Raw genomic sequence first — 20109 nt, 5'->3', positions numbered from 1 at the left:
TACTTTTCATCAGTTTTTAATAATCAGATCTTAGGTAACGTTGCACGATGTGCGAATCATTTCTACATGTTTCAGGATGGTGCCTGATGTCGCACTTTTTGTGGAGAAGACAAATTTGGTTTTAGTTTTTAATGGTTTATCAGACGACAAAAAGGTTAAATTTAGAAAACAAATTACTGAAAAATAAGTACAGAACTCCCGGCACTTTCAGTCGGTTCTTAAAAACAGAATGAATGCTTCTGGCATAACTGCACTTAATTCCATGGTTGGTGTGAACGGCTGCATTAGGAATAAGTGAGTCCGAAACTTGTATAAGGAGCAGGTTTATTGCTTGACCAACACATTTTGGCCCGTGGCCTTCATGACCCTGCTAAGGCCTCACAAACTTTTTCTTGCAGCTACCTCAGTTTAAAAATGCAAAGTTTATAAACACTACAAATGTAAGATATCGGTGAAGTCCTTTACACACTTTGCAAACTTAATCTATTTGTTAGATTCCTGAGTTGTGATGTAACAACATGACAACTGGGAGTTCAGGTGTGCACACAGGGAGGGACTCGCTTATCATTCATGTCTTTGAAGCTGACAGCTGATCACTTACAGACTAGGCTCCTGTTGCCTTTATAACCCTCTGCTATATTTACTACCCTGTCATATTCAAACAATAGTATCCTGTAGTATCTTAAGACCTTTACACATAGGAAGGGTAAAATCTGTGTAAATATTTTGTGCATTAAAAATATTTTTGAGACTCACCTATCCAATCAGATCTCATTGGTTTGTTCCAGGTCAGTCAGCTCTCTGAAATGATTTGTCTGGATCCTGAGATGTGCTCCCAACTCTGCCAGCAAGAACTCAAACTGCCATGCTGACATCCTGAGATATGTAAGAAAGTGGTCATGAAACAGCTTCAACTCCTGGATCAAACCATGAAATTCTCCCTGCTGCTGCTTTCTCCTAAGAATCTGTTTCTTCCTAGAAGATAGAAAAACACACGACAGAGCACCATCAGTCATGGATTGATCTCCCCAGAACTTGAATCTCCACATTGTTAAATAAAGTGTGATATCATCTCAACACAGAATGGGACAAAGTACAGTCAACATCCAAAGAAATGTTTGCACTGTTACTACTCAGCCATACCCAAAATAGACTTGGCAAGAACTGTACAAAAATATTTCAATAAATCACTCCACCTGCTATTTATTTTCCCAGCAAAATATAAGAAAAGAGTGACAGTTCAAGAATATTCCACAATACTGTGTAACGCAACCATATTTATTGTTTTTAAGATGTTTTAGCTGCTTTGGAGTGATATATGAATGTATACAAAAAAGACTTGAGTCCTTTCAATGCAACTCTCTGATAAATGATTGCTTGCTGTGCACTTAATTGTGCTAATAAACTGTGCCCAGGACTTCTGGTAAGTGAACCTAAAGTAATTTTTATTTACCACTTATTATCAGGAATCAATGCCTGTGCTATCCTCCTGCACAATTTAGGAATGCAGTTTGCCAACAGTGCCCCCTGCCCCCCACAAAAGCGTTCTAGCGAACAGTGTTGGGGAGTAAAGGAATACATGTACCGCCGTTACGCATTTAAAATCCAAAAATGAGTAACTGTATTCGGTTACAGTTACTGTTTATAAGGGTGGTATTTAGAATACAGTTACTTTGTTGAAATAAAGGGATTACACGGCGGTCTTTTCCTGTTTCATATGTTCGGCTCTGCCCTCTCTATTTTTGGTAATTCCACGCCGGTGGAAACCCAAACAAAACACGCATTAAGAGGCTCAGTGTCTCAATCTCACGTCTCATAATGACGTGAAGAAATATTCAAAAAATGATTTAATATGAAGGCAATAGCAGAGTGTTACAGGCATCGCCCTAAAGCATGTAGCCTCATGGGCAGTGTAAATGGACTGCCATACCTGTTATGTGTCTGTGAGCGGAGAAAAAGGGGAGTGGAAAAGTATGAGCTGTCACCGAGCAGAAACGGGAGCTGGAAGCATGTAAATATAATAATAACCACTGCAGCCAAACAGAGAGCCTGACGAGCCCAGTTGTAAGTAAGCTGTTAAGACTCGACTGTACGCTGTGTTCCTGTTTTCCTCCGAAAACAATAAGTTCCATTGAAGCAGCCTTTCAACGCCTCTCTCTGTCTCTCGCTACCAAAGTTGACCCAGACAACAAAGTAAAGCTAGTTTTTGGCTACGAGCCCGACACGAACCCGACGTATTAGCCAGAGGTCCTTTACTACGGTTCAGAGCCACAGACCTGTTTTATATACGCGCTGAATAGTTTTCTATACGAGATCGCTGCAAACAGTGCAGCCTTACCTAATGTCCACCTACTGTTACTCATTTATATTAAGATTTAAACATCTAGCTGGTGTTGGTATGGAGAGTAGCCTTCAGTAATAGTAATAAATCACACAGCAATAGGACATTCATTAGTTGTTAAAAAGCATGATAATATATTAAGTAATCCAAAGTATTCCGAATACGTTATTCTCATTGAGTAATGTAACGGAATATGTTACAAAATACATTTTGGGGCATGTAATCTGTAATCTGTAGTGGAATACATTTTAAAAGTAACCTTCCCAACACTGCTAGCGAAGACTGCAGATTGTTATGATAACGGAAGCAATTTATCCGAACGGCTTTTCAAATGAGCAAATGGAGGCATAAACTCCTCGTTGACAGACAAGCGAAAGGTGGAAGGAGAGGAATGGGTTTTTCAGTCTAAGAGATGACGTGTCTACTTTGCTGTCCTGCCAGCGCTACCTGTTCCCTGGTAACATTTAAATTGCTACCTTGCTGCAGGCCCAGAGATGAGCAAAAATGTCAGTGTGTGATGACAAACAAACAGTGCCTCTACCATGTCTTGATTCTCTCTTTATTAGACAGAAACGCGGTAAGGTTCATTTGCATCGAAAAGAAATGTGGGCGAGAAAACCTCAGGCGCACACAAAGAACTGCCGGTGTGACGCTGCGAAATATGACATCGTGCCACAAATAAAAGTCAATCCCTCAAAGGCTACATGCTTTTTTTCTTGCTCTTGCTTTCTGTGAACAGTCTCTCTCTCTCACACACAGGCCCAGCGGCCATTCGTTGTTTGAGCAGCATGTACCCATCAAATCCTACCTCCCCTCCCATCCCCGCCACCTCTCTCTCCAAGTGTATATCACAGGGCTGACAGACAGCGCTGGGGCTGAATCGCTCCCTCAGCTTCGGAGGTCTGCTCTAGTGTGTAATACTGATCTGTGTGCCATCAGCCACCATTGGCTTCACTTACACACCGCCTCATAGAAGCAAATTTTGCTTCAAAGGGAGAAACTATTTATTTTCTAACATTTGTACCAGAGAAGCACACAACTAAGCTCGCCAAGGATTGTTTTCTTTTTCCAGGTTTAAATCCAGGACATTAAAGCTGCTCAAATTGCCTTCTCAAAGCTTTCTTGGTTATCTGTCGACAAAGCAGTCCAACTCAGTAGTGCAGCATAAACAACATCTCATTTATCTTCGTTTTAGTCAACAGCAAACGTCTTGCTCTTCGATTCAATTTGCTTCACGCAGCTCCAATGATCAGAAATATAACTGCCAGGCATGTGGAGGAGAGCTAATCCAGAAATGTTTATTAGTGTAGCAATTGTACCTTTATGAGCTTTCAGCACCACACATCACTACACTAATGCAGATGCAGGACTCGCTGTAAATGAATGCTTTCCCTTCATTTATCATGCAGGGAAAGATAATGTTTCATCTGTAAAAGAAAAGATATTAATCTGTTATTTATGTTGCTGACTTGCAGTCCCAGCTGGATCTGCTTTACTATTCATAGAGTTGAGCCTGGGCCTCGCTGCATGGGCCGTTAAGGCCGTGATTTGCACGAGACATTGCCCTGTGCGTGTGTGTTTATACAATCATGCATGCACGCACATGTGCTTGAATGCATGTCCATGTGTGCTTGACCCAGCTCTATACATGCAAGGCTGGCTTTCAGCACACCACACAGGCATGTTTTTTTTTTCCCTACACAGCATATTTTTCTCTCTTAACCTCTGCAATCCAGCTGATTTGGTGACTCAACACTTTTGTTGCAAAAAGAAACACTTACAGTCTTCACAATAAAATGCAGTGCATCTCGAATTAAAAAATAAATAAATGTGTGGACTATAAGCTAACTTGTAGGAATTTAATAAACCTTGTGAATAAGTAAAAGCCACCAGTACCAGTAGGTTTGATGGTGAAGTGCATAAATGAGGTTTTTTTACAATAGCACAGTTGTATTGAATTGTCATCTAATATTCAATCAATCTGCTCTGCATGAAATTTTTGGAAATGAGACCTTAAACTATGACCTCAAGAGATGGTGCCTTTAGCAGATCCGGGATTAGCTATGTTGAGTGTACACAAACCCATAGTATGGTTAACTACTATATACACTGATCAGGCATAACATTGTGAGCAATGACAGGTGCAATGAATAACACTGATTATCTCTTCATTGCGGCACCTGTTAGTGGGCGGGATTATTATATTCGGAAGCGAGTGAGCTTTTTGTTCTAAAAGTTGATGTGTTAGAAGCAGGAAAAATGTACAAGGATTTAAATGAGTTTGACAAGGGTCAGATTATGATGGCTAGACAAATGGGTCAGAGCATCTCCTAAACTGCAGCTCTTGTGGGCTGTTCCCGGTCTGCGGTGATCAGCATCTATCAAAAGTGGTTCAAGGAAGGAACAGTGGTGAACCAGTGACAGGGGAGACAAGGCTGAGGCTCACCGATGCACGTGGGAAGTGAAGGCTGGTCTGTGTGATCTGATACAACAGATGAACTACTGTAGCCAGTTGACGCTGGTTCTGATCAGAATACACAGATCATTGCAGTTGTTGTGTTTTCGGCTATACAGCCACAGACCAGTCAGAGTGTGCATGCTGATCGCTGTCCACCACCAAAAGCACCAACAGTGGGGATGTGAGCATCAGAACTGGACCACAGAGCAACAAAAGAAAGCCTTCTCATCTAATGAATTATTTTTTGTTTTTGTTTTTTGTACATGTGGATGGTGTGGTGCATGTGCATCGCCTACCTGGGGAACACTTGGCACCAGGATGCACTATGGGAAGAAAACAAGCTGGGGGAAGCAGTGTCATGCTTTTGGGAAAGTTCTGTTGGAAAACTCTGGGTCCTGCCGTCCACGTGGATGTTACTTTGACGAGCACCACCTACTTAAGCTTTGTTGCACACCATGTACACCCTTTCACGGAAGCAGTATTTCCTGATGGCTCTTTCAGCAGCAGGAACATGTGCCCTGCCACAAAGCAAATATAGTTCAGCAATGGTTTGAGAATAGAATAGAATTTTTTAAGGATATTTTTTTTTAGTTTTAGAATAGAAGAGGAGCACAAGATTCAGTTTGAGGTGTTGACTTGGCCTCTGAATTCCCGAGATCCTGATCCAATCGCACATCTGTGGGATGCACTGGTCCTGTTGCTTTCCTGGTCATAATGCTATGTCTGATTAGTGAATATGATTAATGCACTCTTTATCATGATTTGCATTTCCCCCCCGCTGAGCCATGCTGGATGATTTTCACGTACAGGTATTTAACCCGGGCTACAGTCTGCGCTGTTATATCTTGGATGGAAATTCAGGCAAATTACCTTAACATTTCCACTTCACTGCTAACTGGATATGTATTCTAGCTGGTCTCATAAAGTGGCGAGGAAAGTGGAAGGTGAAACTGATTTTTATTATTTACCCCTGCAGGCATCATTTCACACAAATCATGCACTCACTTTTCCTTTCCTTCAAAATAATCTTAAATCCTTATTTTTCTTTTTTAACCCCCATGAAGATTGTTGTAGAGGGAAAAGCTAAACATATTCCCCTGACATCAATTCCAATTCCCTCAACTGTACTGTAATATCACTGCATATTTCATAATTAAATATTTTTGTGTTCATATCACTAGTGATCTGTGCAATGAAAAACAGACAGGCAGCTGAAGCTCAAAGCAAAGTGTCAACCCTCTGTGTGGTACTTTTACCTTTACTTCCTGTTTTATTTTATTTTATTTTATTTTATTTTATTTTATTTTATCCAGAAGGCATGCCGTTGCAGAAATTATAAAATCAATGCAGATATAATAAAAATGAATATACATTATTAAAAAACAAAACAAAACAAAAAACCAAGTCAGAGTCAACAAATACAATATTACAAAAACATAAAGTCAGACTTATGAATATTAATTGCACCAAAGTTTTTATAAAAAGTAAACTCGCCCAGGGAGGCAAAAGCATTCGGCTTCAGTGTAAAGTTTATTCCAAACAGAAGTGCAAAATAAGACAAAGCTGTTCTACCAAGTTCCCAAAAAGACACCCTAAGGAGCAGCCATCTAGACAAGTGCAAATCATAGCAGCTATCTGTAAGTTGTAAAGGATTGCACAGATAAGGAGTTTACCCAATATAGCACTGTACTGGGGAAAGTGCTGTTGTCTCCTTAGACCTAAAGAAGGCCAGAAAAAAGTGTGATGTTTTTGTTCTTAAAGCGACTCATGGACCGGGCCGCGAGAGTTGACGCTCGGGTGTGAAATTTATGGTTTTCAGGGTTTTATTTTGTTGCATTTATCTGCGACACCTTAAACGCCGGTCTGTGAAAACATTGTCAGACATAAATGAAAAGGTTGGGGGCCGCTGTGTTAGACAACTAATTTGATGAGAAGCTTAAAGAGTTGTGATACGCAGTCCAGACAATGTAGTGTAGAAGAGGTAGTTTGCATGTAAGTAAAGTCACCACGAATAGTAACATTTAAGAATGTAGCCAGTACGTGGATTTTCTTAACTGGTAAATTAAGGCAGTTTTTCATTAGTCTTTCAATAAAACCTCCTCCTAGCTTACGAATGCCAGCATTAACTAAGTTATTTGTGGAAAACATGTTGGCATTTAGAACCTAATTGAAAAGATGCTGTGATGCCTGAAAGGCAGTCTGGAGCTCCTTAGTTTCCTGACTCAGAGTAAAGTATTGTGTCATCTTCATAAAGGTGCACTTTAGCTCAAAAACATATTATCCCAAATTTTATTTACAGAAATAGATTTTTTGTTTGTTTTTTTTTAAAGAGAGGGCCTAAAATGGAACCAGGAGGGACTCCTTTGAAGAGATCCAAGAATTTTAACTGGAAATCCTTTCACGGATACACACAAGGTTAAATCTGCAAGGTAGCTCCTGAAGCACCATATTACCCCCTCACTCAAACCAGTATCAATGAGTATGCCTAAGAACAGGTCATAGTCTTCAAAAGGTAAAGCTGCTGCTATACTGGGATCCACTCTAATGCCAGACTGAGTTTTGTTGAAGATATGTTCAGCCCAATACTGTTTTATTTCATACAGAGAGGCTACAGAAGTATGCTGTAGCCTCGGTGTTACCCACGGTGTTAATTTATCACTTTGAATTACAATGCTACAACTGTACACTGAACCACACGACATACACACTCACACATCCATTAAGTGGCGTGTCGGATATCCAGCCGTGAAATCAACCGCTGAATAAGGAGTGCTTCCGTCCGGGGAAAGAGATCCATCGATCGCTGTCTCCAGACATAAAAGAGTGTCTTGATGCAATACCCCACAAGGATTTGTGCTAGACATGCAGACAGAGAGGAATCTCATACTGTACTCTGCGATGGATCTGACCTGAGTGACTCCTCCTGCTCCTATCCTACCTAACAACTTTCTACTCAGACACGATTTCTGTTGTGTGAAGTTCATTGCATACCTCAAGTGATAAAGCTCATACCAAACAAGTGAAACATCTGACACAAAACCTTTGTGAAATTCCCTACAAGGAAAACTGATTTTTCCAGTCACTTCCACTTCCTCCACCCTTTGAACTATTGTAACATGATCTTTTTGGGTACTTCTTTCCTCTCTGTCTGCTAAGGGACAAGACCAAGAAAACCTGATCTGAATGAACCAAGTGTGTGATAATGAGGCGTATGATAATAGCCACGCTACACTGTGACCCTTAGCTCCTTATTCAAATTCAGTGTGATGATGGGATTGAATTTCTTCCAGCCTGGCCCCTGAAATAGAGCGAATAACCATGGTCATTAAAACTACCTTATCCAGTGGAGACCCATGAGAAAAATGACCTATTTGAGTCTAAAGTATAATAACTTAAAAGAGCCAAAGTATCCAACTGTTACGCTGTAAGATCCAAATAATTCATCTATAACACAGTGCTGCTGAAATGCTATGTATTCTTAAAAGAATAGATATTTTACTGGTATGACTAGTCTAGTGAATCTAAATCTATATTTAATAGACTTGCAATGTGGGCTTCAACTCCTATAAACTGAATTTATTAGTGAGGAAACAAAAAAGACAAAAAAAAGACTTGCTAAATATTGTGCCCATAAGCAAAGGATGTGAGTCAGTTTTCATGTTACACATCCCCAGTGGAACATTGGCTTATAAAGTGCTCCTCCATAAAATGTCTGCTGTTACGCCGTTCTGGCAGCCTCCAGGCAAAAGCTGTAGAGGTAGCTTGATCTCCTTAGACATTTAATTTTCTTCCGTGTAGGACAGAAAAACTTGTTAATGTGCTCTTATATGAGGTTTTTAAGCGCAAATCATCTACATAATCTGTTGTTTTTGTCTGAGGTTTGCAGGTTTTTGCGCTACATAGTCTCCTTTTCTATTTCAGTATGAAATTTGCAAGTAAGATGTTCTCTCCAACAGTCTGTCCGTCACTCAATTATCACCCCAGCACATGCTGTATACGTTTTAAGCAGGCAAGCTGCGATAACAGGGGAAGTAGTGTCGTTTTTAAGAATCACTTTATTCGTCGTGCATTTGCACGGTATGTTGTGACACGCAACACACAGGTGTCTGCACGGAGCAGAGTCAAAAGCAGCTGTGTTACTTCCTGTGGAGTGGGTTCTTGATAGCTGTCTGTCTACTGGTCTGTGTGAACACACATCAAAGCCTCCTGTCAAAAACTTCTGATGGAGTTGGAACAGTGACATATTTCAGAGCTATAATCAGTCACAATATGACAGAGAAATTACCACCTTCCCTCAAGAGCAATCAGTCAGTTCCAGTGCCAATCAGCTCATCTGATGCTCACACAAATAGACATGTCAAAAAAAAGAAAAAGGATACCACTCCCACTCTGCTGTAACGCTAGTTCTTTCTGTTTTTGGAGCTCCGAGGAGAACCGAAAGAAGCTTTGCACTCCAGAGATGTTTAAGTCGTTCAGCGAAACACCTGTGCTTGTTTCATTAAAACCCATTTGATTGTCAAAATAGGTGCACACACTCAGTGGTCCTATAAATTCTTTCAGTTGGTGTCTGAGTAACTTGTACGCAAGTGCACGCAAATGATTGCAGCCGCATCTTTGTCAGCTCGCCTCGCTGTGCGCAGCAGGCCGGTGCACCTAGTCAGTGTTAAATGATCATGTTCCAGTCTGATGGTCTAACCAAGCTCTGCTGTGCAACCACGATGCCTGGAGAGACGAGGCTCCATTTGAGCAGAAAGATAAGACGGCCTCCTGCCGGTCTGCCAGCGCTTGGAGAGTGCAGCAGGGGGTGGGAGAGTTTGACGGTGGAGGAGCGGGGATGCATAAAGTGGGAGTGAAGAGTTTGTAGGGAGAATGTTTTCTGTCTCTTCCTCTGTAATCTGACCAGAGTAAAGAGAGGGGCTGGAGGGTGAGGTGAGGTGAGTAGTTGTAAAGCAAATGTGCCACACTGGCAGGCCCCTGGGAAGACCCTGTAAACACTGCTCAGTCACAGCTCTGATTACAAAGGCAGAGAGGGGAGGGTTATAAAAAGAAGAATGGAAAACAAGGGGGGACTGGGAGGGTGTGACAGCAGGAGGGAAGGTGGGATGAAACCAAAGGGACAGAAAAGGACGTGGAAAACAGAAGAGGAAGGGAGAGATGCTAAGTGGATGGAGCATAAACTAGAGGTGGCTGATGAAAGAGTGGAGAAAAAAAACGTCAGAGAGAATGAAATCGATATCAAAACCCTTTGTTATTTCTGTTTAGCCGGAAATATTTTTCTCTACAGGTTGAATTGTTTGCTTCTACAGGAAATCATCCAGCCTTGTTGTGCAGCGTATAACTCCATCACAAAGTCAACACATGGATTTACCTTCTGGAGTCGATACTGCAGCTACATCTAACTCTGTTTCATTTGCATTTCTTTAACCATGACTTTTGTGCTCCCCTCTGTGCTATTGATCCACGCAGCCCGTGCAAGATGAGGATTTGAAATGGCGGAGGAGAAACGTTTGATATAATTTTCCTTTAAGCCACAGCGCCTAATTATGTGGCATGAGCATGAACACTGACAAGAAAGCAGGAAATTGGCCTCGGCTTCTGAACTGGCAATCAGTGCTCTTTGATAGAAAGCCATGGAGTCATATCATTGCATCAATAATTACAGCTGTGGATAAGCCCCAAAAACAAGCACCAGCAGAATAGGAACCAACCAATAAAGAGAGGCAAAACAAAGTGGGCCAATCAAAAGGTGAGAAACATTCAATATGTCAGCGTTAAGCCAAAGAGGCACAGCAAGAGGGATTTTGAGACTGAGTAATGAACGTCGGTGTTCGTCTGTGAGGTTGTTTGTGGTCCTGATAGCTATCTGTGACGTGGGGCAGATGGATTAGTTCAATATTGAATTAGAGCTGTCTTTTTAGAATGCCTCTCCGTGTTCACAGTTAGCCTGTTTAATGTCTCGTGCCATTCATCTGGAGCAGACTTCCTGCTGGTTCAACATGAGATTGTGTTCTTTTCTTTTAATGCATCTTAATACAACTTTAATAAAGTGATATATGGAAGTCTGTCGATTTCAGTATTAAATTTCAGTGCCTAATATGTGTTTAAAGTTACTCTAAGAAACAAAAACAAAAAATAAACTCACTTAGTATGCTCATAAATCATGAGCACACAGATGATAAGACACGGTGTTAGTTTATCAAATGTTCAACATTATTAATATACATGCACTGGCCCCTTCAGTAGACCTTATGCGTCAGAATTGGCTTAAATTCACCAAGGTGCTGGAAACATTCCTCTGAGATTTTAGTCCAGCATAGCAGTTAGTGCATGTTTGTCAGTGTCATGATCTGGAAAATTCCATCAGGCACCTGAGTTTCCTTGGTCTCCACCCCTGGGCGGAGCCATCATTGCTCCTGCAGTCCTGCACACCTGAAGCTGATTCTGGGTAATCAGGTTGAGGATTTAATCTCCACTCAGACTCTGCTTCACTGCCAGTTTGTCAATGACATCATTTTCTCTGGACCTTCTTCACCACTTGCCTTCAACCTCAGCTTTTCTCGGGTTATCTCCGCGTTCCGGAAAATACAGAAAACCTCACCTGCCTGCCCTCCAGCTGTCGCTCACCACCTCGGACGCTGTGGAACTCAGGTCAGCCCTCTTCAATACTCACCCAGATTCTCGCTGCCGCTCCCTCAAAGCCAAACTCACTCTGGCTATCAGTAAGCAATATCAGTCATACTCACCTTCCCTAAGTGTCCTGCACCCGCCACCTTTCTAACCTCGTTCTTTTCTCTTCCCAGTCGCACCCGCTCCATTCCTGTCCCACCTGTCAATTCCCAGTTCACCCTCACTGACCCACAGCCGCATCACTAGTAACACTTTGCTACGAATTAATCTGTTTTCTTTATAAAACACTAAAACGTACATGCCATCTCTGTGGTTCTCTGCATTTGACTTCAGTTTAGCTATCGGCCTCTGACCGTTGTGACAATCGGCTGCGTATTCATGATGCAACTGTCCCATTGTAACACATCCCAAAGCATGTGTGTATTCTGTTGAGAGCTGGTGACTGTGGTGGTACGATGACCTTATTGCCATGATTAAGAACCAGTCAGAGACAATCTAAGATGATTTGAGGTTTGTGACAAAGCATATTATCCTGCCATAAGCAGCCATCAGATGTTGGGCAGTTTGGTAACAAAGGGGTGGACATGGGCCATGACATTTAAATAATACTCAGTTGGTACTAAGGATCCTAAATTGTACAAAATATCCTCCACACCGTCCCGAACCACGGATACAGGTCAGGATCCATGCTTGAATGTCGATGCTTTAACCGTGTATCAGCAGAAATCAAGACTCATTGGACCAGGTAACATTTTTCAAATCTTCTATTGTCTTACGTTGGTGAGCATGTGTGAATTGTAGCTTCAGTTTTCTTTTATCTGACAGGACCGGCATCCAGTGTGGTCTTCTTCTGCTGTAGCCCATCTGCTTTGACATATTGTGCATTCAGAGATGCTCTTCTGCGTACCTTGATTGTTACAAGTGGTCATTTGAGTTACTGTTGCCTTCCTATCTGAGCTCTGGCATCGAAAGCATTTTTTGCTGTTTTGCATTTTTCAGACCGTTCTCTGTGAACCATACAGATACCGGCGTGGAGAAATCTTAACACATTATCACAACTACGTAACATTCAAAGTCATTTTCTTCCCCATTCTGATGCTCGATTTGAACTTGGTCCTCTTGACCTGATGTGTACATGCCTAAATGCTGTCAGCTGTTGATGTAATGAAGTGGCCAGTAAGTGTAACTAGCCTCGTATACATTAGTATCCTGTCCTGATTTAGTGTGAGAGTTTTTCTTGTACTTTGTTTGTATGCATCTAAAGCAGATTGCTTGTTTCTTATCCAAAAGGAAAAACTTCCTGATGCACTGTTTTCTAACTCTGCTGCACTGACTGTGGTCAAAAAATCCAGAATAATTTTGTTCTTTTGTCACTAGAAAAACAAGCTGCAATGCATCTGTGAATCAAATGTGTGAAAAGCACTAGAGCACATTAAAGAAACTAAAAGTTTGACCAGGTACAAGACCTGAGCATCATACATTTTTGTATGTCTTCTACAAGCTCTCATAGTGTAACTCAAACTTGTTAAGCGCAGAATTGCTAAAGAAAATGCAGGAACCTGGACTGTGTGTACTACTGAATGTCGTTTGTTTGCGCCTATTTTTTTTTTTGGGGGGGGGGTATAACTTAAGGCATTTCAGTTGCAGCCATCCTGTTTAAAATATCCTTAAAACAAGCACTAATCAGGGCCAGTTGGATGTTCAGAAAACATCTGACATTATTTCCATGGGGGAAAAAAAAACAACTGCTGCATCATGACCCAAATAAGTCACACACGAAAAATGGTTTGACGTACATGACAGATGTTAGGGGGGGGGGGAAGGGCGAAGAAATTAAATTAAAACATAGAACGCATCTATCTCTGTCTACGTCTGTGGACACTCCACTTCTTACAGTCATTGCACAAACACACGCACCCTTTCCATTTCCTCCATTCCCCTTCCCTTAGCTGACTCGCTCAGAGTGACAGCCTGGATGATTTCTCTTGTCAGTCTAAGTGTGCGCTGTCACACCATAGCTGCACCTGCCTCTCTCCACCGCAGCACTCACACTGCCCTCACCTTCTGTGCTGGCTGCTCTTTCCCCAAACTTTCTCCTCCTCCCTCTTGTTTTGCTTACATCTTCTTTTATCCATCCTGCAGACTCATTTGGTCTCAATTCACTGCTTAACATCTTCTTTCCTCGCAACACAAACCTCCTATCCATGTGGGCGTAGGGGATGGAAATGGGAGTGATTGACTTTCGGGTAAAGCTCATGCTCTGATGGATGATGTGTTAATATAGCTGCAGTGACCTCAGATCAGTGTTTGGTGTTCTGATCTTATCTGCTAATAAGTGGGTTAATTAATCTTAATATTAACTTTGACCCATTGGAGGGGGGGAAAAAAGGATGTGGTGTGTTCATAGGTCTCTGTAGGGACTGGTTCACAGATGAGTTTCCATGCAAATGCTGAAGTTGAGCCTATTTTAATGAAGCAGAGAAAATAAAACAACTGCTGCATCTAAATGTGAAACTGTGGGAAAACATACCCATCTTTGTTTTTAAGCCGAGTCGGTGAAAGAACACTACGTGAAAATTTTAAATGCCAAGTTTAAATTAAAGCCCTGCAGGTAAAATTAATGTAGAATATTTGAGAACTATAATAGACCGAAAGCAAAGGAACACTCATTCAAAGACGATAACTGTCAACATCTCAGTATCCCCATGTCTGTGATCGTTGGAGGTTAGTAACGTGCCTTACTGTCAGCCGCAGTCTGCCTTAATTGATAATCACTGTCAAACATGTAGAAATTAAAATTCAGTGATGGATTTCTTTTCTAGGATGGAGTCAGTATAGCTGCATTAAACATTTAAACCTGCTTTTCCTACAACCACGAGCGAGTATTAGTCTATATATTTAAGGTCTTATCTTGACCTGTTCTAAGGAGGAAGGTTTATTTTATTTTTTAAAGCATAGTGCTGTCAGTTTGATTTGCAGCAGGTTTGATTTTGTTTGGTCTGCTTGTGCTGGTTTTCCACACCTTAGTGTGGTTGAGGGGCTTGTGTGTCTCAGTGATCCCAGGGGCTTTGTTGTTGGGGGGCTTTTTGCCTCTGATTTCCCAGGAAAAATTGGGTAAGGGACCACAAAGAGCAATTCACTCCTATGTATGGGGGGGGGGGAGAATCAAGGGGCAAAATTACCCAGTCTGGAATAAGTTTACCAGGGCCCCACCCTGGAGCCATGCCTGGGTGCACGCCTGAGGCAAATCGCCTACCTGATCTGAACCACAGTGCTGTTCTATTATTGGACTTCTCATCACATGATAGTTTGTTTATAAAGAGGACAATATCTGAACATAAGGGTGTCTGTAAGTGCATGTGGCACCAGGACACCCTAGGTCACAGGTTTAACTCAGCTCCCAACTAATCATTACCTAGGATCCAAATGAAGATCAGGTGGATGTCTTCAGTAGAGGAACCAGATTCTGGGGACGAGGGGGGCAATCCACCCATCACTGGGGAGGAGGTAAGTGGATTGGTTGTTATACAGCACTTTATACAACATGGCTCATTTACCTACTCGCACACATTAATATAAGCACTTTATTCTAAAGATAGTTTTAATAGTTGATTTATGTCCCCATGTTCATCTATGGTCAAAGCTTTGTATAGTGACCAAAAGAATGAGAACATGGATCCAAGTGACAAAAGTGAGCTTCCTTTGAAGGGTGTCTGGCATCGAGGGGTCCCTGGGATAGAAGAAGGACATGCTGGAAAGATTCAGCTGGTCTGGGAACGCCTCATTGTTTCCTGGATGTTGGAGGTGGATGAGGAGAGGGGAGGGTATTCTGGGTTTCTCTCGTTAGGCTGCCCCTGCAACCTGGCCCCGGAAGGGGAAGAAAATGGATGAATTGTTCGTGCTGTTGGAAACTGATGTAATTAATCAAATTTAGAAATGTAAAAGGGGAAAAAAAAAATCAGTGGTAGAAGTTGTAATTTGTTTAAAATGGGAACACCATTGTAAGGTGGTTATTAGAAATCTGTAATTCAACTTTTGTGAAAATAAATGAGATTAGCTGAAATTAAAATGATAAGATGTTTTCATAAGGTGTAAGTGCATAAAGATTTAAATATGAGTCATTTTAGCCCAATGCTAAGTGGTTACCAGGCAACATGTTGTGTTATATATCATATGTGATCGAATGTTACTGCAGTGAAATAGAAATTATATACTTTTATAAGGTGTTAGAGGTGCATCATTGTGGAAAAACAGGCCTTTTTAAACCATTGTGACATGGTTGCTAGGCATCCTAATGACCTCATTACTATACAATATAAGAACCTTCAAGAGCCCAAGATATACCTGTGTATCAAGTTTGGTTGCTCAGATCCTGATTGTGTAGAAGAGGTTTGTAGACAGGAGAGTGTGCATACTCTACCTCCTAGATTAGGCATGGGTTTTTCAGGCTCAGGCTCATCTGTATGTCATTATCACTTACCTGAAGAATTCAACCCCAGCTCAGGTTTCCACTCTTCACCAGATCGCTGACCTACTCAGTGTGGTGAGAAGTTGAGTTAAATGAGTTGCTCTTGCAGGATCTAGCTTTGATGCTTGCCTTTTTCACTTATGTACCTGCCTTGTCCTCCTCTTGCTGTGTTATGTGAACAAACAAAACTGCCTTGCAAGTCTGAATTTATTTTCTAAAACACAAGGAGGAAGCGCAAAATCAGTGGAAAGCAGCAGCAGCAGCAGGCTGCTCTTCCCATCCCAATACTGGGTCTGTCTAACTTTGGCTAAGAACCAAATGTTCCCAGCCGCCATGTCCCATGGATTAATCTCTTACTACAGCAACACATGGAAACTTAATATTACGAAGAAACTTCATATCAAGAGTTCTACAGTCACTTGCCATGGCTCTTAGCAGTGCCAGAAGGCTAATAACAGGATCTAATAGGTTTTAGACCCTGCTAACCATCTGCCCGCCCCTGCTCTCTTCTCACACTGACTACTCCTCTATGAGTGGAACCAGCACTCAACACAAGCACAGCTCAGTTCAGCTCCCTGCTCTCTAGATTTTGCTCTGTCTGGCTTCCTTCAGGAAACCACTGATCCTGCTCTACTCTTCCTAACATTCACTCTAAGCTCAATCCAAACTCTCTAACTTCTGTTCTGAAGTACTCTCAGGTCATTTTGCTATCTTCTTTTACAATAAAAAATCATATTAATTACAGCCTCCCCTTGGTGGATCTGATTTATCCTTACTTGTAATATATATGTAGCATAACCATTCCCAGTCTGATGGGCAATGATCTTAAAAAAGGAAAATTTGCTTTTCTAAGACATTGCACCTGGATACTCCAGACCAGCAGACTTCTGCTCTTACAGAGATGTTACGGTGTAATCTAGTGTGCTGTTCATCTGAGGCTGAACCTAGCAGTGACCAAAATGTTGTTTTTTTTTTTTTTTTTTTTTTTTATAATCCTGATGCGTAAACCCTTAGACTCAAAAGAGCATGTACTTTCTTTTTTGCATGACCGTCTACAGGGGGAAGAAAAAAACCTTGGTAAATATTTTTCAAAACTGGGTTGATGAAAAACTTATACCTATCACATCAGACAGAAGCCTCACCAGAATCCAGCCAAGGTTAACCCCAGAGCACCCCTGGGCTAAACACAAAACTGACTTTGTGATCTGCACTGCGTCCGACTTCAAAAACTACCTTCAACACCTTTAAAGCAGCTCGGTCTCATGTGATTTGTTTCTGCAAATTTAGAAATATTTTTCCCATACAGTGTCTTCCCACAGGAGAAGCAGCATTAACATAAAATGAAGCCAGTTTACACTTACACAAGCTTGCTGCCATCAAACACTGCTACTTAAGGATATTTTCTAAATGTTCTCCCTTGAGTGCTACAATATTTGGATTGCAGCTCAGCAAACGCCAAATTTTCAAATGCTTTCATTGTAAGCAGGTGAAACGGGGAAAAACAAAACTGTGCTAAAAGAGACAGGATGGTGGAAAGGAATGAATAATGTTCAACAACTGAGGGGACAAAAGAGCAGAAGCTGGCATAAATTGGCTTGCAAAAGCAGCGTACAGTCATAACGTACGTGTGTATCTAACCGAATGCGGATTCATTACTGGAAATGTTTGCGAGAACCTGTGCACTTGTGGTACAACTGATACAGAAGCAGAAAACCCAAGGTGGTTAGAGTTTTTAGGTTCGCAGGCAAACAACACGGATTAAGAATCAACACAAATCGAAGACCCAAACTTAACGGCTCTGCAGGGTGTTGTTTAGTTTTATTTTTTTACATTTTCAGTTCAGTGCAGAACTAGGGTTACTGAGTGTTGAGGTACTGTGTATATATGGCTTTAATATCCTCTGTCTGATCACTTCTTAGGTCAGAAAAGATGATCCATGGCTATTCATTCTTATCACGGCTGCTTTTGTCAATTTGTCTTATTGATTGGACCTGGAAGCGAAATCTCTGCAGCATACGAACAAAGATGAAAGACGAATAAAGATGGTACATCTGCAGTTTGACCGTCACACAAGATGGCTTAGGCCTGCACCTCTGTCCTTGTGTGCGTGATATGTGTGGAAGAACACTTCTGGGGTTCGCCCCTTGATACATCCACAACATAGATGGATGAGGCACACCAAAACAATATACCCTCTGACCTAGATACTAATAGAACGGCCCCGGCCTTCAGTCGCTCGCTGCTGTTCATACCACACTGTCTCTCACGAGAATCTACACCGTAAGAGAAGGATTACTGTGTTCCTTATATGGAGTAAACATTTTTAAGTGGTGTGTTGCTCCTGGTTTTGTGGACATAACTTCCTCTTAGGGAACAAAGAACAAAGTCCCTGAAGATGTTCAGCCTTAGGGTCACAAACTAGTTTACTCCTTCGGCCAGTCCTTAGTTTCTTCTTCTTTGTCGTCGTCTTCTTATAAAAACATGACGTGTGTGTGTGTGTGTGTGTGTGGATGCCAAAAAGCCATTTTATCCCTTTTCATTTGTAACACATGCCTTCATGCACGCTGTCCACATAACCTAGAGTAGTTGGCTCAGTGCATGTTTTCTCACACTGTGTTTGTGTAAATACCGGCATTCACAGTGAGACTGTTTGCCGTTATTAAATATTAACTATGGGAGTGTTTGCTCTGTCTGACAGACCAGCTACTGCTAATGGCACTGTGTGTGTGTGTGTGTGTGTGTGGTTTGTTTGTGAGATGAGGTTCTGTGTTGCAGGAGCTGCTCCTCAACTTATTGACAGAGGGAAACGGAGCTTGGTGAGGGTGGCTTACCCCTGAATTATCTCTGTCTTGCCTTCACATGCAGGCTCTCACATCCTCAGCCGTCTCTCCTTCTGGTCAGGTCTTAAGAATTGCTGCCTGCACTTGACCCTCACTGGGGTTTGCTGGGGTAAAGAGGGGAATAAGTTAAATCCCATTGCTGAAAATGAAGTCCACTTTGGACTTTGTTCTAAGGTAGACTTTAATCAAAAAGATGGATGTGGAAACATTACGGTATCCATAGGTTTGTGGATTCCCAAGATTTTACTGATGTTATTGTCATTTTATAGAGACATAGGTACTCCACGGTTTGACCTCCCATTTTGAAGCCTCAAGTCAACCAAATATATTTCAGCATCTTCTTAACATCTTGATAACTCCCTGGGAACTCCCTGAGTCACTGTGAGTTTGTTCAGAGGGACGTTTTGTCAAACAACAGAGGAGTTATCAGATGGAAGGACTGCTCATGCTCAACAAGGATGAGACAAGAGAAAAAATCCAGTGGTGACATTTAGCTGCGAAGCACTGCCCTTTACCAAAAGTCAATTGAGCAGGAACACACAAAGGTCAGTGTGTTATAAACTGCAGCACAGCGATGACACGCAGGTGATTCACCTGTAAACAACACTGTAAGAGCTTCTGTTGCAACAAAATGAGGGGAAAACGGTTCACACAGTGTGGGCACATATTCCATGTACACTGAAATGAATGTCAAAATCTTCAGTCGCTTTTCTCATTTAGGTCACCGGTCTGATGCTCTAAACTTTTGATCCAATCTAGTTTTGAAACCTTGCATTTCACAAAGCATTTCACGATTGATGCAGTGTACACAGCAGTCTTTGTTAGAGCTTCTTTTCAGTTTCTTTCCACTTTAAGCTCCAGCAAAATGTTGTTTTTTTTTTTTTTTCCCTTTTCATAGAAAACCCATTTTCAGAGGCTAGATGTCAGTATAAAACATGTTTTTACTGTAAGTGTTTGGCATGTGTTCTTGAATAGTAAACTTGTCTCACTTTGTCAGATGTATGATGGGAATTGTAACTGTTACTGGAAATCCACATTAAAGTGTTTGGTCCTGTTAACACTCAAACCTTCACTAATTTACTTTACAAAGGTTGTTTTCAAGAAGGCTACACATCCGCCTTGGCAGGCCAGAGAGACCTGGGAGGATACGATGAAACAGGAAAAGTATTGCTGACACGGGTTTAGGAGTGTTGTGCATTCACTTGACAATCACTTTTTCCTCTTTTGTACAAATGAAGTAATCATGCTAGAAATTTCAACAAAAGGTTTCCTTATAAATTCTTTCTGAAATTTCAAACAGTCTCCCAGTGTTTTACGTTGGTAAATGGCCTGCATTTGTATAGCGCTTTTCTAGTCCATAGGACCCCAAAGCGCT

The 20109-nt window shown here is 41.6% G+C and overlaps 2 long non-coding RNA genes across 4 annotated transcripts in view; both read left to right on the top strand.

Moving 5' to 3' along the window:
- Positions 1-1432, top strand: part of LOC102204934 (uncharacterized) — a 2728-nt gene extending 1296 nt beyond the window's left edge. The window contains exons 2-3 of one of the 3 annotated variants that reach the window (XR_001290262.1): positions 789-885; positions 983-1432. This is a non-coding gene — a long non-coding RNA (uncharacterized LOC102204934). Of the gene's footprint in view, positions 1-788 lie in introns of all 3 variants that reach the window. The other 2 variants (XR_001290261.1, XR_311496.1) reach the window with 2 other exon arrangements.
- Positions 1433-11305: 9873 nt separating this feature from the next.
- LOC106456110 (uncharacterized) lies at positions 11306-15493 on the top strand. Its single transcript, XR_001290264.1, has 3 exons — positions 11306-11447; positions 14846-14933; positions 15135-15493. It is a non-coding gene; the product is annotated as an uncharacterized LOC106456110 (long non-coding RNA).
- The last annotated feature ends 4616 nt before the right edge of the window (positions 15494-20109 follow it).

This window comes from Pundamilia nyererei, unplaced genomic scaffold (assembly GCF_000239375.1).
Source record: "Pundamilia nyererei isolate P.nyererei 1_Seehausen unplaced genomic scaffold, PunNye1.0 scaffold00013, whole genome shotgun sequence".
Taxonomy (NCBI): Eukaryota; Metazoa; Chordata; class Actinopteri; order Cichliformes; family Cichlidae; genus Pundamilia; species Pundamilia nyererei.
The sequence above is the reverse complement of the archived record's forward strand: the minus strand, read 5'-3'. Positions and strand labels throughout refer to the sequence as shown.